The following is a 16,534-nucleotide window of genomic DNA, read 5'->3' on the forward strand; positions in this document are numbered from 1 at the left end:
AACTTCCACATCTGAATCCTCACCCATTGGGTTGTTTTAAATATGTCAAGGACACTGAGTTTCAAAGAACAACAGACATACTTAATACAAGTATCCTCAAATCATTTTCACTGCAAAAAATATGAAATAAACATGTCAAAATTATCTCTGGCTATTCTCCAGGACCAGCTGTGATGCTCAGACAAAGTTATGCCAGGGAACATTTTTCTTGCTCTGCAGGCCTCCAACTTTTCTTTCAATTCGTTAAAGATATGTATCTTGCTAATTCATTCAGTAAGATCTCAAGCTGAACACAACTGGACCAATTAGTACTTTGATAAAAAAATAAAGAATGTCCAAGGTGCTGAAAATGCTAGGTGTTCATGATTTGATAAACAGGACCTTTACCTCCAAGTCCTGAGAACGGTGTTAGGAGACAACTTGCTAGTTACAAATTCCATCTTTCAGACAGATAATGTCAGGAATCAGCGCCCTGCAGCACAGCTAATCTCCAAGTAGCCTCATCAGTACAGCTGGTCTGCTGGAGGCTACCTTACTGGCCAAGCTACATGGTTCGCTGGAGGGACCAGCAGCTCGCAGGCTGCTCAGTGCTCATGCCCACTGTTTTTCCTGCTTCTGTGTTACTTTACTCCAGCTACTCCACCTTTCACCCAGACTTGCCTCTTTCTTGCCTGCTACCCTGCTCATTCCAGTTCCTGACTTCCAATTTAAACCTGGCTCCAGCTTCTGACTACTGACTCTGGCTTGACCGCTGGCTCTGGTATCTAGCTTCTGACCTCCAGCTTGACCTTTGCTCCAGCTTCAAACTACTGACACTAGTCCTTGGCTCATGACACCAACTCCAACCACTAAGTTCTGACGCCTGCTCTGATCACTACACTAGACCACCCTCACCACGATCAGCCGATAGATAAACCAAAGTGCCACTTCCAGTGATTAAGTCTCCTTAAGTCTCAAATTTGTTAGTCTCTAAGGTGCCACAAGTACTCCTTTCTTTAAGGTCTCTTAGGTAACTCTACTTCCCATACTGCCACTAATGGTATTAGACCCTCCATTTTGGCCAAATTAAAACTTTAGCAATTATGTTCACCACTTCATAAATTCCCCCGTAGTTCAGTTAGATATAATATGCTTCACTGTCATAACTGTTACCACATTCACATGAGATAGTAAATAGCTCATATATCTAGTTTAATTTGTAAACTATACCGTGATCCTTCAAGATTTAAAGATTTGCAGAAATGTATGAGATTATTATGGTGGACTATTTGCTTTCAGAGAAGACCCAGTTTTAAAAGCACTATTAATCTGGACACATGTCCAATATAGTCTTCATAATCTCAGTTCATCCTAAAAGTAACTAATGGCATCAAATATTAGGAAATGAAGATTCAGAAAGAAAAACAGCACCTCTGAGTTTATTGGATTTGATTCAATTCTCAAAGCAGTAATTTCCTCCAAAAACAATACAGCAGCTGTCAAATAATTCGTAGATAACAGTCCCTCTTAGAATACCTGATACAGTCCTGTTCTTTACACTATAGTTCTATGGAATATGGCATATAGATGAATCAATACTCCTCTAGATTGGTTTCTTCTCCCACCATGTGTTTCAACTCTCTCACAGGGCACTCACACAAAGCATCTAATATTGCAGAACAGTCTCAGATGATCACTTTATAAGTTGGCTATTCTCTTCTTACAAGATCCTATCCACCACCCCGTTAGTTTGGTCTTCAAAACATCAGACTAAATAGAAACTCGTTGATGTCAACAGAAGAGGCTGCTCCTGGTTTATTTATTTTATTTTCATTTTGTAGATTTTTAAAATATGCCTCACCATGCCTGAGGTGAGTCAACACATTTTTAAAGCATATACACACATTTTTTCAGCTTCTTAGTAAGATTCCATGCTCTCTACGAGCTATAAAGAAAAGAAGACAAAAACAAAGAAGTCAGTGGAACGTTTACAAGTCTAGAGAAGATTACAATCTACCACCACAGATCAAACATATATGTCCACATTGCTGGGAAAAGAAATTAGTTCATGTTTCTGGAAGGTTTAATAAATTATCATTTTCCCCCCTGTGGAGGAATAAAAAAATCAAGATTGCAACATGGCAAATCAAACTTAGACAGTCCCTGGATGTGAAACCGCTTCCTAAAGGATGTCCATAGGATTGTCCTTTCTTGGCTGCTTTTAGAGCATGTTGTAAAGCGCATGTTAAGTTTCACTGCCACCATTTTTAAGCCACTCTTTTGTTTTTGCTTTTTATTTAATATTTGTAAACACCTATTCTTTCTATTCTTTTGATTAAATGGGACTTGGTTCTCTTTGTCTGGTGGGGTGGTTCGCTTGATGGCTTTTGGGCTCATCTTTTATATCATATATCCATATATAATCTTCCATTTCAGTTTTGGAGTCAGATTTAAGACAGATCATTTTAATCTAATTTCCTGCAGAACATATGTCAAAGAACCTCATCCAATTTTCTGCATCAAGCCCATAACTTCTTTAACCTTTAGAATAACCTTTAGAAAGAGATCCAGTCTTGATGTAAAAACTTCAAATAATGGAAAATCCACCACATTCTTTGCTAAATTATTCCAATGGGTAATTAACCTCACTGTTAAAAATTCTGCCTAAAATTATCCACCTGTTAGATCTCCTGCTTTTTTTCTGCTACATTAAAGTACCATCTAGCATCAGAAATCTCTTCCCCATGTAGGTATTTACAGACTGAAAAAAAATTCACACCTTAATTTTGTCTTGGATAAATTAAATAGATGGAATTTTTCAAATCTCTCACCATATGGCATGTTTTCCAAATCACAGATAATTTTTGTAGCTCTTCTCTGAAGACCTTCCAAAATCCTGTCACCATTCTTTTTGAAGTGCAAACTCTGGACTTGTACACAGTATTTTAGTAATGGTGATGCTGTACACTGAGGCAATATCACCTCCCTCTGGGTAATCTCATCCACAAACAAATTTAACTACTCTCTCTATTCTGAGGACTCAGAGATCCATCTCTCTGTTGCTGACTCAGCCATCAGCACAAGCTCAACATGGCTAAACAGAGCTCAATCTTTCCCTCCATGCTGTTCCTGCCACCTCCTTTCTTGATCACTGTTGATACCACCATCCTTCCTGTCATTCAGCCTGGTGTCATCTTCAACTCGGACCTTCTCGAGGTCCTCACATCCAGCTATGTTTAAATCTTGCCAATTCTTTCAGTACAATATCTGTAAGACCCAGCCTTTCCCATCCATTCACACAGCTAAAACTTGAATCCAGGCTCTCTCCATCTCACCTTTCAATTATAGCAACATCCTTTTCTCTGCCCTTGACAAATGCAATCTTGCTCCACTTATATCCATTCAAAATCCTGCAAAGATAATTTTCCTAGCCCTTCGCTTTGACCGCGTCAGCCCTCTCTTTGCAATCCCTCTACTGGCTTCCCCTTCTCTATCACATCAAATATAAGCAACTTACCTTCACTTGCAAAGCCATTTATGGCCAATCCCCACCATCTCTCATTTACTATCAAGATATCAACTCCTACCTTACCACCCACTTAATTTTTCAAACGAGCACCTTCACACTTCCTTCCATGCTGCCTCTCATTCTTGAGAGGAGTTTCCCATAAACATCTGCAAAGATACTTCATTCTACTTCAAACACGCCTTAAAAACCACTTCTTTTCCACAATGTCTATAAAAAAACTTGACAATGGTTAGACCGTTGTATGTGGAGGCCATTGCTAACCATGCTGACCAATATTCTCATTGTTTCCTTATACTCTTTACCTAGACTGTCTGTACCTGTCACATTTTATATTTAGACGATAAGCCCTTGAGGCAGAAATCATCTTTTTATTCTGTTTGTGTAACACCTAACATAATAGAATCATAGAATATTAGGGTTAGAAGAAACCTCAGGAGGTCATCTAGTCCAACCCCCTGCTCAAAGCAGGACCAACACCAACTAAAACATCCCAGCCAGGGCTTTGTCAAGCCGGACCTTAAAAACCTCTAAGGATGGAAATTCCACTACCTCCCTAGATAACCCATTCCAGTGCTTCCCCACCCTCCTAGTGAAACAGTGTTTCCTAATATCCAACCTAGATCTCCCGCACTGCAACTTGAGACCATTGCTTCTTGTTCTGTCATCTGCCAGCACTGATAACAACCTAGCTCTATCCTCTTTAGAACCCCCCTTCAGATAGCTGAAGGCTGCTATCAAATCCCCCCTTACTCTTCTCTTCTGCAGACTAAACAACCCCAGTTCCCTCAGCCTCTCCTCGTAAGTCACGTGCCCCAGCCCCCTAATCATTTTCGTTGCCTTCCACTGGACTCTCTCCAATTTGTCCATATCCCTTCTGTAATGAGTGGACCAAAACTGGACAGGGTCCAGGGATATGACTAGGATTCCTACACAATACAGTAATTTAAATAATACATAATAAATACTTTATATCTCCCTGCTTATATATCCAAGGATTGAATACATTATCTTAGCTATAGCATGAGCCCATGTTCAATTGGTTATCTACCATGGCCCTTAAATCCTTTTCAGAGTCATCAACTTCCAGGATACAATTTTCCATCTTATAAATGAGATCTATATTCTTTGTTCCTAGATTAATTATCTTGCATTTGGGTGTATTAAAATGCATGTTGTTCAAATAAGACACCTTATCAAGCAATTCATATCAATCTGTATAACTGACTTGTTCCCATCATTTTTTAGTCACTCCACAATTTTTGTGTCATCTACAAGCTTTACCAGCAAGAATTTCCTATTTCCTTCAGATCTTTGATGAAAATATTGACTAACATTGGGACAAGAACAGATGCCTACGGGACCCCACTAGATACATCTCCATTGGATGACAATTTCCCATCTACAATTGCTTCTTATGACCAGTTTTTTAATATATTTGATATGGGCTGCATTGATTTTATATAGTGCTATTTTTTAATCATAAGTGTACATAAGTAAAAATGCCTTACAGAAGTTTATTATGTCAACTGAGTTATCTTTATCAACCAAACTTCATTGCAACAAAAAAGTTCTTTGATAAAACCTATTTTCCATAAAACCACGTTCATTGGCATCAATTATGCTGCCACTCTTTATGACTTTACCAACTGCATCTCATATCAATCTTTCCATGATTTTCCGGCAGACTAATTGGCCTATAGTTACCTGAGTCACCCCTTTTAGACTTTTTGAATATTGGCACATTTGCTTTTTTACAGTCTTCTGGACCTTTCCCAGTGTTCCATGATCTGTTTAAAATCAACATTAATGATTCAGAGAACTCCTTGGTCAATTGTCTTACTACCCATGGTTGCCACTACTGCAGATTTTAAAATGTTTAATAGCTGCTGTTTAAACATCCTTCCTTATTACTGATGGGATTGAAATGATTTCATCATCACCGTACAATATAATGCACCATCCTACCTCTTTCTGAATCAAAACAGAAATATTTATTGACTAATTATGCCTTTTCTGTATCATGATTGATAATTATACCATCCTTGTCTAATATAAGACCTATAACAGACAGGATTTTGTTTGATACACACACACAGTCCTTGTCGTCCTTAATTCTAAGGATCATAGATTTTTATTGACACCTTTAGCTTCCCTTACCGATTATTTCCTAACTGCTTGGTATGTATTGCTATCAGCTTCTCCAGTTTTTCTATTTTTCAAAATTATTTATTTTATTTTGTATTGGTACCTTTCACCACACCTCTTAACCAGAATTTTTTTTTTTAACCAAAGAAGCCTTCTTTCGTAACTCAAAGAACATATTTTGTTGGGTATCTAATCTCTCTTGCGCATTTGAAGAGTAACATTCTATACATGCAGTTGTAGGTCCATAAGACATTTCCAAGGCCTCCCTTGTGACACTGGACATTTTCCAATTCACCTTTGAATCTAAATTTGGGACACTACATTATGTGCTCAATGATCTGACTGCTCTCACGGAAGTCACACGAAGGAGAGTTCTTGATTTTCCATTTTTGGCTCAAGTAGCCATATTGTTCATGGTTTGTTCAGATGTGGTTCAATGCAGTCCAAAGTCTGTGTGGCAGGTTGAAACCAGGAGGGTAGCTTCTTGGGTTAGTAATAATGTGCTTGTTTCGAAGGGTAGATGAAGTCCAGACACTTTGCCATTCCCTGGCCAGATCCAGAGACATGAGGTGATCACTTGTGGTACATAGTGGTTTTCGTGATTTCAGGCATTGTTAGGAATGTAGCCGGGAGGGAAGTTCTGCGTAATCTTCAGCGTGTTTAAGTTCTCATGCTCTGGCTATATTTCAGCTGATAGCAAACGCTGAACATACAGCTAATACAATGATCACTTGCACAAATGGAACCATCAGTTTTTAGTTCAGTGATCAATTAATCTTTATCCATCAGAATAAACGTAGGGCCTGAGGAGGGGGTCTACACAGCAGACAATCCTGCCGTCAGGGTGCCAATGCCTGAGATGGGGAGTCCAGGATTTCCAGGTTTATGGATCTTGGGTAGCAGATAGAATACCCTAGGTTGGGGTTCTAGGGTGTGTCTGCGCAGATTTGTTCTTGTGCTTTTTCAGGGAGTTTCTTGAGCATTGCTCCTCAGGCCCTACGTTACCAGCACTCCCAGCTATCTTCGAGACACCACTGACTTCCTGAGGAAACTACAATCTATTGGTGATCTTCCTAGGTGTGTATATCAATCTCCCCTCTGTATTTTCCACCAAATGCATCCGAAGAAGTGAGCTGTAGCTCACGAAAGCTTATGCTCTAATACATTTGTTAGTCTCTAAGGTGCCACAAGTACTCCTTTTCTTTTTTGCGAATACAGACTAACACGGCTGCTACTCTGAAACCATTACAAATAGATGTTTAAGTAGCTGCTCATCCTCTTCCATTATGTCATGTGGAATCTATAACTGACCCCCACCAGTACTCTGTCTTGTGATTTTTCAGTTAGCACATTGATCCATATGCATTCCAGGTCCCATTCTTCTGAATTTTCAGCACCTTCTAAGGATATGTCTACACTTCAAGCAGGAAGTACAATTTCCAGTTCGAGAATGATTGCACTAGCATGCTACAAACAGTTTAGATCTTGAAAAAAGTCCTGAAATGAAATGGAATACTACTGAAAGTCTTCATTAAAAAAAAAAAGACAGATGTTTCCTTTGAAGCACATTTTCTTGTACGAAAACTTCATTGCACCTTTCAATAATATTCTTAAAAAAAAAATTCAAGATATATTTTGTAAAGTTGATCCCAGTTTTTGGGATCTACATGGATACTGATGGTTGGCTTGTTCCCAATCTTTGCCATCATCTTGTACAAGGGAAAATAAGATTTAGTTCTGTTTTATGTGCCAAAGTTCATCCCCCATCCCTTCTTGGAGTGTTTTGAGGGGGAAGGAGGAATGGAGCCACAGTGGCTCATAAGTGCCAAAGACATTTATCACCTCTCTCTTGTGGATATTTTTTATCTGTATAAATTTGCTTACTTTATGGAAGCCTCTTGATGCATACCATGTAAATGTCGGCAATCATGCTAGAATCTTGCATATTTCTATTTAAGGTTAACCTGCTTCAGTGCTGATGACAAACATCCACTCTCAATTTCACTGTCCTTAAGTTAGTCAGTTTTCCTCTTGGCGAATGCTTAGTTGCATGAATGACAATTGTCTTTATAGAAGCTGAATAGGTAAAACCTCCCAAAAATAGGTTTCTATATTTTGACTACTTTGTGTCAAATAAATGTATTGTTTATAAGGATTTCAAAATGAACTGCTTTCTTCAACAGATATTACACTAAGTCAAAAGTATCTGAAAACCTACAGAAGACAGACCAAATTCATTTATAAGGTTAAATGGTTGAACTTCTTTATAATTGCTTCTGTAATTCAAACTTTTGTACAGATCAATTTTATAAGTAGATGAGAACAACATTTACAAATTTAATCCTTTTATTTTAAATTTAAAATATTCTATAGAAAGTACAAGACTTATTCAATACCACACTAGACATCAAAAATGAAACTCCCTCCAGAAAGCAGCCATAAATTCACCATAAATATGTACCATATGGATTTCATAGCATATAATCATGAAACAATAAACTCTTTAAAAGTATTTTAGAGGAGCCTCTCTAAAAAGACAAACTAGTACTAAAGCTCAAGAACTATACAATATGGGAAAAGGAAAGTAATAATGATGAGGAGAAATTAGAAAGATATTAATAAAAGCCAAGAAAAAATTCAGGGGTAGGACAAACTAAATATTTTTAATAAGAAAAAGTGAGTTTCATTCTAAGGATTTCTCAGAAGACAGTTTATAAAGGATCTGAGTTTTTCTAGATAGCCCTTTCAGTTTACCATTACTTCCTGCACTCCTTTCACCTAGCAAAATACTTTTATAAGTAAAACACTCCAGACAGCAAGTATTTTGTAGAAATTTGTTTTGTAAACACACAATTAAAAAGCCACACAAATTAAATAGGCAGAATAAAAAACAGATAACTGTAACATTTCTGAAAGTATTTCGTCTTCTCAAATGTCAAAAAAAAGAGCACAAGATTTATTTTTCTTTGGCACAGAAGAATGCCTGGACAATCAAAACTAACACTGTGCTTATGTTTTTATTTAGCCTTAACTTTTTTTTTTAAAAAAAGGCAAATCCTCTAATTATTGCTGGCAGCAATAATTTAGCAACAGCTAAGTCCATCTGAAATCATTGATTCCCAATAACAAGCCAAGTCTCGTACACAGAAAATTTCCCAACTGGACAATAGAAAACTAAGAGTGTGAAGGAGCTATTTTAATCACTACACTAGCATTTTTTCTGCAGTTTCTGAAACTGAACTAATAATATAAATTATTAACCTGACCATTACTGAAGCTGGCATGCCCTCTTCTTCAATTAGAGAATCCGAATTCTAGTAGCAAAACTCAATAGTGATCACTGAGTGATTCCCTTGAGAAATGAGTATGAAGGAAATGAGTTTAAAATTCCTGATTCTGCATGAGATGATGTTACAGATATATTAGAATCATTTTGTTATTTGCTTGCTGTCAGTGTTTGGAGTCTAGTTAGAAATAAGTTACTTGAGGTCTTTAAGTTACACTGCTGTGAACGTTAATAAACAAAACTGGCTATATTGATGAGGTAATGGAGAGCAAGGGTGTTTACAGACTGGTTTTTAAAAGAGATATGACCTAGTACCCTAGTACCTTGTTCGACATTTTTGCTTCGTTAAAATCCAGTGAAGCAGTAAGCAGAATTCGTGAGGTTGGAAACGTCTGGTAGAGTGTGTAAACTTCACATAAACTATTCAGAAACAGAAAAAATGGAGCTGTCAACATCTTGAGGATCAATGGCAAGCCTATGACACTGATGGCACAGCCTTTCTTTTAGCTTCACATTGTAAATAAAACATTGCAGTCTGAAATGTGAAAGAAAAAGTAACTCATGCACAAGATTAAATTATTTACGGATAAAGGGCAAAGACCTGCCTCCTTCCACTGGTATGGAGTGTCTTAAGAACAGCAGACAGGCTACATTTTCACTGCATGGGGTGAAAGTGGAAGAAGGGCAACCTTCTTTACACCCTTTAATACTAACGGAAAAAAATGTACCTCCGTAGCTCTGAGACAATATGAGGAAACCACTCTATCTTCTTTTTTTACAGTCAAGGGGATATCAATACTGCCCATTAACCTCAAATGTAGTACTACAGAAATGAGAGCAATGGTATCTCAAATATGAAGGTCCCAGGCCATATAAAGGTTTTGATTTATAAAGCCAACACCATAAACTCCACCCAGAAGCCAAAAGACAGCCAATCGTGTACACGTGGATCATCATGGTCAAGTCTGAGTCTGACAGAAGCAAATGTCTGGGCTCCAGTGATGGAACTGGGCATTTTTGCCGCCATGTTATTGGCTTTCCATCATTTGCCATCATCGACTAGGACAGTGGTCACCAACCTGTCGATTGTAATTGACTGATCAATCCTGGAGCCTCAGCCAGTCGATCTTGATCTCTGGACTGCTAAAAGTCCAGCAATACAGCAGGGCTCAGAGGCTGCCTGCCGTGGCCCCATGCCACACCATTGGTCAATGGGAGCTGCAGGGGCAGCACTTTCAGGCACTGGCAGTGCACAGAAACCCACTGTCACCCCGCCCCAGGGGCTGCACTCAGAGACAGGCCAGCAGCCAGCCGCTTCCAGGAGCGGAGTGGGGCTATGGCAGGCAGCCTGCCTGAGCCCCACTGACTGGGAACCACCTATGGTAAGCACCTTCTGGCTGGAGCCTGCACGTCACACCCCTCCTGCACCCCACCCAAAGCTCCCTCTCAGACCCTGCACCCCGTCCCACATCCCAAACCCCTGACCCAACCCAGAGCCCCCTCCTGCATCCAAACTCCCACCCAGAGCCCACCCCTTCACCCCCTCCTGCACTCCAATCTCCTGCACCAGCCCGGAGCCCCTCCAGCACTAAACTCCCTTCCAGAGCGCACACTTTTCACCCTCTCCTGCACCTCGACACTCTGCATCAGCCTGAATCCCCCTCCTGCACCCACGCTCCCTCCCAGAGCTTGCACCCCACACTCCTGCACCCCATCCCCTGCCAATGCACACCCCACAGTTGAGAATGTTACACTGATTTGTGACAATCCCTGAAGGATTTAGGATCTATAAACCACAAATGACACTAATAAAAAGTAAAACTCATGAAATATCCAGTGGATTCTATGAGATTAGATGCAGTGTGACCACATGACACCTGCACCCAACCTCCCTCCCAGCGCAGGACATCTCACTACTGCACCAGGCTCAGCCCGGAGCCCTCTCCCACACTCCGAACCCCTTGGTCCCAGCCCAGAGCCTGCACCCCAACCCCCTGCCCCAGCCTGATGAAAGTGAGTGAGGGTGGGGAGAGTGAGCGACAGAGAGAGGGGTGAATGGAGTGAGCAGGGTGGGGCCTCGGGGAAGGGGCAAGTTAGATCCTGAGTTGACCTTAAGTTCAAAAAGAGATCATGTGCATAAAAAGGTTGGAGATCACTGATCTAGGAGTCACAAATATCCCAAGGCTATAAACAGACTCAGTTTTGTATGCATCAGTCTGCAATTCCATCAGTGATGCTTGAGTATTTTTCTTCCTATCTGTTTTGTTACAGGTAAAACAACTCTTTAGATTTAGTCAAAGTTCAGGCACTTTCTTAAAAAGTGAATGGAACAAATTAAAATTGTATGTTAAAACTGATATTGGTATGGAGTGTTACAATGAAATGAGAAAGAAATCACTTGCATACCCTGAAAGGTGCCATGTTGAAATATTTTTCATGTTGGTTTTAGCTGTAGCCACATGTCTAATATAAAATGCTGTTGTGAAAAATGTGTTTAGTATTATAACTCAAATAAGCATGACAAGATCTCTTGTAACACTTGATTAACAGCAATGATTCCCAACACAAGTTCCATAATTTTGACAGCACCAGAGCCACTGACAGTATAGTTTCCCCCCAAACCAGAGAAAATGGAGTAAGTATGATACAAAACTGTTAATCCTTTCCTTTTTTGAGTCCTGACAATAAAGAGCAGTAATAATCAATATTAGGATAGTAATTAATTTCCATGGTAAAAATGATTAAGTCTCTCAGAAAAATCAAAGTAACATAAAAACAGCTTTCTAAAATCGAATCAAAAGAAGCTACCCGAATGTGACTAAACTTTTGTGGGTTTCACTGAACTTGAAAGTGAGAACCCGCTGTACCTACAAGCAAAAAATGCTATTACACCTGATGTATATGTATAAAACCGTTTAAACGTTAGTTTCAAAAGAGCAATAAAAATGTAAGTGAGACACCTTTGCCTTAGATAAGTGAAATGACTTAATCACTGTTGCTGTTTTATTTTAGGTATATTTATGCACATTGTCATAACAGTAATTTACATGTCTGCTTAAGTGGAGGGCTTGTACCCTTTATTCACGAAACTCAATTAATTACATTTGTGTAAAAGCTTGAAAAAACACCACACAAATTATTTTTTAACTTGAGAATAGTTGTTAAATGATTTCAAATAAATTAAACTTGCTTCCTGCAATGAATACTGAAGATGATGGGCTCAATTCTTCCTTGGAACTCCCTGGATCTGCATGAGTTAGAGAAGCCTAGGGCAGTTAGAGGCTGCTTTAACTTAAACCAACAAAAGGATCAGCGGAGCAGACCATTACCTCAACCCTTCCCTACCCAACACACCTTCTACTCAAAGAAGGTACCTTTAGTCACAATACAAATGTAGCTGCTTTGAGTTTACTTCTACTTTTTGTGCAACTGTTTTTCTAGAAAACACCACCAGGTTCTCCACTGCGTGTTTGCCTTTTTGCACTGGAGACAATTTTTAAATCAAATTTGGATGTTTCTCTAAAAGATATGTTCTATGGCCTGTGTATACAAGAGGTCAGACCAGATGATCACAATTGTCCCCTCTGGTCTTCAAATCTATGAATATGAATTACGTAAAAACAAAAACTGCAGCAGTCAATTAAATGGATAACAAGCTATAGATGTACAAAACATGAACAGATAAACATGGGACTAAAAAGTTGTGATGACAGTTGTGTCCATAATTGGGCACTAGTTGGATTACTCATATGAATATGGAACGAGAATTTGGCCCAACTCATTCAATCCAAGGTGCACTGAAGCATCTAGTATATAACTTTATTGATATTTAAAGCAGTGAACATCTATCTGTAACTCAGGATATAAAAAGGGGAAGTAAACAACTTACTGTGAAAAAATGCTACTAACAAAGTGGGCTTCTTATTTCCTAGTTTACTGATTCACACATGACCCCAAAGACAAAGTTGCTACTGTCTGACAGCTATTATGTGACATAAAAATAATGAGCTGGTCGTCTGAATTCAGTTCTCAGTGAACAAGTGTTCACAACACAAAAAAACCACCACCACTCTTCATGGGCAGCCTCCCAAACTGAACGAAGGGCATGGAGAGTGAACTCCATTCTCACCCCTACACGCAAGTCCCTCTAAATCAGGGTTGCGGAGCAGTTGTGAGATAGCCTAGGAAGCTTGTAATACCACTGACCTTTCTGCACCAGTTCTGTGGACAAACAGAGGACTTCGGTCTCCAAGGCTCTGAATCTAGCATTCTTCACCAGTACTACACCCATTTAAAAAAATTAAAAAGAAAAAATGATTGAATGCTTACAGCTCATAATGTATAACATGAAAACTTAGGGGTACTGTAGACTACCTGAACTACATGAAGAAAGGTAGAAATAAGTAATATCCCCCCTTTTTCTGAAAACTATGTAGTTTCTGCAAAGAATACAAAAGAAATGAAAATCCCACAGTTTCAACTAAACACTTTTATATTCTAGACAGCTTAAAATGAGTAGACAAATTATATGGGCAAAAATGAAATGCCACAATTAAAATCTGCCTTCTTTTGGTATCACAACCTATTTTCCAAACTTGTTTAAGAAGAAAAGATAATCTCTAATGTGAACCAGAAATCAAACAGGGTTCAAAAAATTTGAAACTGCCCCCCCCCATTGATTTGTCAACTACTTGGCTGCAAAATCTGACTTTAAAAGACTAATGTGCTATCTTATTATTACTTTTAAAAGGGATTTCTTCTGGGATTGCACAGCAAAGGAATGAGCATTTAGCCTATTTTACACAGGAAGGAGGAGAGATTTTTATCCTTAAAAACAGGAGGTTCGCCCACATGATCACCTGGGACAAACTTGGCCAGTGAAAGCAGGCTAGAAGGTTATAGGAGCCTGGGAATGTTTATCATCAAGAAAGTAATTACAGCCCAGCAAGATCAGAAGGAATTACACAGGAAATGTGAACAGTAACCCTTTCATGCCAAAAAAATCATGAAAAACTGCATTTTTCTGCTGCCAACCTATGACAAAATGCTGACAACCTATGACTATACAAAGCAACTGCAAAATGCAGGAATGGAAAAAACATTATATGTTACTAAATTATAAATTCATAATGATGTGATAAAAGTGTACTTCCAAGAACAGAACAGAAACTCTGATCTTTCTTGTTACCATATATATGTTGTACCATTAAGAGTTCAGAAGAAACATAACAACCTTTCAAACACCATATTAGAAGGGACTGAGAGGTCAGTAGTATTTTTAGAAGTTTTTCATTTTATGCTGACCAAACAGTCTCTGCCCTAGAAGGTGGTTAAACATCTTGTTCTTATTCAATCAGGGACATTTTGCTTCCAAAATAAATAGTAAATTACCCAAACAAAAATGTTAACTCATTTATCTATTCTATAAAAATGTATCTCCCAAACTCCAAAATAAACCATGTAGCTCATAAGAATGGGTTCAAGCTGCCTTATGTATTGACTTCAGATGAGAAAAGCTTCCATTTCCTGGAATCACAAGGAAATCTGAATAGTCTAACTATGGCTGAATGAAGTCCTCCAGTGCCAATGTTTTGGGGGTAGAGAGTGTTAGACCATAGATACTCTTCATTATGCCCCTGAGAACAATCAGAGTGGTAGTGGGCAGGGACTCCATTCCTGTACTTTGTTGAAGGACTTGGCAAGAGCCACCCTTTCAGCCAAGGAAGGTACTGCAGTTCTGGCCGTAAAGCAGCAGCTGAGTGGATGCGTGGCTGGGACAAGCAATATTGTATTCTTTATACAGACATTCATAACCCTATCTGAATACATATCTTATAACCATCAAGTTCAGAACATTACAAGCTTTCATAAAAGATCTTACCTGACATATTTTTATACAGAACAACATCATATACAACCAGTTGTTTCAATTGCTTACTCTTTGTGGTTCATACTACCTTCTGTTCTCCCTTGGGGTGTCAGGACCCTGACTGTCAGATCCCGTTTATGAATTTGATGCTGGATTTTCTGTACTTTCAGAGTTAGAAGTATACAACTGAGAACAATTCTAATCAAGCAAGATGCTACTAAGTGATTTTTTTAAAGCTTTCTACTGCAGAAAATAATGCATTTCTCTGTATCCACCAGCAGGTGACATTATAAGAGATTAACAAAAACCTAAGGGATAAAACATGAGAGATAAAAGAGTCAAGTATTAAAAGATTTTTTTATGGATTTGCTGTTAGAATTATCTATTGAGAGTCTCTTCTAGGTGTCATATTAAACAAAGAGATTGTGCCCCTTGAAATAAATAATTTTTTTAAAAGTACACTAAATTAGCTTACAACCTTGATTCTCCCAATAACTGAAGCACACAGGGTTGGTTTGTTTCCCCCCAATAAAAGGGCACTAAATCCAACACTGAAGGATAAGTAAGCACAGGAAAGAAAGGACTGCAGGGAAGTACAAAGCGTTGCCAAAATTCTCATTTGAAGTATACAATTATAGTCAAAGAAAATTATTTTTTATTTCTTCAAATTGTTATTAATTGTTGTCTCTTTGAAATGAATATTCCTTTCTATTTGTCTACAATTACAGGCCAGAACAGCATCACCTCTTGTCATGTATTTATAATGAACTCATCATGGTAGCATATAGGTGTCAGCATTGTAACATTTCTTGCCCTTTTCTATCCCTATCATGAGGCCTACACTTTTCCCTCACTACCTGCCTTTCCCATGTATTCCTCTGTCAAAACCTCCTTCCTCTGCCCCCTCCTCCTCCTCACCCCTCCGATGTCTCTTGGAATTTTCCCACTTCCCAGCCTCATATTCAGTGACAGAAGAGATGACCTTGAAGTCTACCCGATTCCATGTTCAGTGGACCTGCCAAGTAAAACAAACTGAACAAAAAACATACCATAGAACCACAAGATACAATGGCAGAGTACAAAGGATAGGCATACAAACAAGGCAGATGTGGTACAGGCAAGGTCCACCACCCCAGATGGCCAGAAAGATCACTGCTGACATTCTGACCTGCATAAATAACTATGTAAATCATTTTGGGAGAGAAAAAGTTGAAACAATTTACTGTTACATTTTCCACTACTTTATTGAAACACAGGCAGAAGAGAACCAATTATCTTGACCATAAAACCACTTTTTGGATGGAGGGCTTGTATGTTTAAGCATCCATTTCCCCTAGGTTATAACCTAACCCCACTCTTAGGGCTTGTCTATATGGGAAAACTGAGCAGAATAATACCTCATGAGGACACTCTATTCCAGAATAAAAGTAACTTTATTCCAGAATAATAGTAACTTTATTCCAGAATAATTCGCACACTTCCAAAGTGGAGTAATTATTCTGGAATAAAATGGCTTTTATTCTGGAACAGTGTCCACCTGAGGAACTATTCCAAAGTAGCTTATTCTACAATTGTTATTACAGTCAATTTCCCCATATAGATAAACCCTTACTCTGCAACAAGTTTTCACTGGTCAAGGACTAGATGGGACTTCATTCATAACACATCAACACTGTTTCTAGATCCATCAAAGGGTAGCTATGTATTGATGCAAGGTGCCCTTCTC

At 38.7% G+C, this 16,534-nt stretch overlaps 1 protein-coding gene across 8 annotated transcripts in view; it reads right to left on the reverse strand.

Annotated features, from left to right (window-relative positions):
- The window catches only part of ZNF438 (zinc finger protein 438), a 97,471-nt gene that overhangs the window by 51,596 nt on the left and 29,341 nt on the right, over positions 1–16,534 (reverse strand). The window contains exons 5-6 of one of the 8 annotated variants that reach the window (XM_043509533.1): positions 13,146–13,220; positions 9,263–9,359 (exon numbers count right to left, since the gene is read on the reverse strand). The exons of 6 other annotated variants lie outside the window; for them this stretch is intronic. The gene's annotated coding sequence lies outside the window, so the exon portion shown is untranslated. The remainder of the gene's footprint in view (positions 1–9,262; positions 9,360–13,145; positions 13,221–16,534) is intronic. One more of the 8 variants, XM_043509529.1, reaches the window with a different exon arrangement.

The sequence above is a fragment of the Dermochelys coriacea genome, chromosome 2 (genome assembly GCF_009764565.3).
Source record: "Dermochelys coriacea isolate rDerCor1 chromosome 2, rDerCor1.pri.v4, whole genome shotgun sequence".
NCBI classification, from domain to species: Eukaryota; Metazoa; Chordata; order Testudines; family Dermochelyidae; genus Dermochelys; species Dermochelys coriacea.